This window comes from Apium graveolens, chromosome 3 (assembly GCF_009905375.1).
Source record: "Apium graveolens cultivar Ventura chromosome 3, ASM990537v1, whole genome shotgun sequence".
NCBI classification, from domain to species: Eukaryota; Viridiplantae; Streptophyta; class Magnoliopsida; order Apiales; family Apiaceae; genus Apium; species Apium graveolens.
Genome location: NC_133649.1, coordinates 132,084,157 through 132,085,504, shown reverse-complemented (window position 1 = coordinate 132,085,504; position 1,348 = coordinate 132,084,157).

Here is a 1,348-nt window from a genome sequence, read left to right as displayed (position 1 = left end):
ACGATCTCAAGTCTAAGGACACTTGTACAACTATCACTCAGTGAATAACTATTGACACGTGAGTAATCTCCATTAGTTGTTCAACTTATCGAGTCATGTTCAGTGAACTTATTCCCTAATAAGCACCTACATACTAGCTATAGTGTCACCACACAAATGTCTATGAGAACAGACATCCTCCTGAAGGGAGCAAGCATAGTATGTACCAATCTTTGCGGATTATTAATTACCAGTTAGTAATCCTATGACCAGGAACTATTTAAATTTAGAGTTATCATCTTTTACGTCTCACTATTATGATCTCATCATAATCCATAAAAAGCATTACTCTAAACTATGGTATATCTTATTTAAACACTTAAATAGATAGAGCCCGTAATAAAAACAAAACAAGTCTTTTATTAATATCAATGAAATCAAAATAGATTACATAAAAGTTATTCCTAAATCCTTATACGTGATTGGACTTAGGACATATCTCTTTCAATCTCCCACTTGTACTAAAGCCAATCACTCTGGTATCTAATACCCATCTTGTCTTTATGACGATCAAAGTGACTTTCAGAAAGTGGCTTTGTGAGTGGGTCTGCTATGTTGTTATGTGTGTCAACTCTCTTTCAATACAATACAAGAAATGTTACCGCGCTCCCACTAACCCTTTTGTAGACACATGGTTCATCTACGTTTTTGATAAAACCAAACTCTTTGATTGTCTCATCAAAACGGATGTTCCATCTACGAGAAGCTTGCTTTAAACCACATATGGTGTGCAACAGCTTACACACTAGGTTTTCATTTCCCTTGGAAAGAAAACCATCTGGCCATTTGCCAGATCTCATAATCGTAGTAAGCAGCAATCGCAAGCAAAATCCGAACTAATTTTAACAGGGCTACAGGTAAAAGGTTTCATCAAAGTCAATCCATTGCCTTTGTTTGAATCCTTTTGCCACAAGCCTGGCTTTAAAGGTCTCCACCTGGCCATCTGCTCTAATCTTTCTTTTGTATACCGTATACATAGATTCCTTTACCATTTCATGGCACTTTTCCATTTCATGGCACTTTGCCATTTCTCTGAGTCAACACTACTCATAGCCTCATTATAGGTCATAGGGTCGTCATCATCAATGATTGACAACTCATTGTCATTCTCAATGACAAGGCCATAATACCTCTCAGGTTGGCGAGACACTCTCCCTGACCTACGAATGGGCTGTTCCACAGAAGGTTGTTCAGTCTGAACAGGTGTTTCCACTTGATTCGTAGTAGTTTGTGCTTCTTGAACTTCATCAAGTTCAATTTTGCTCCCACTGTTTCCTTCAAGGATAAACTGCTTTTCCAAGAAAGTAGC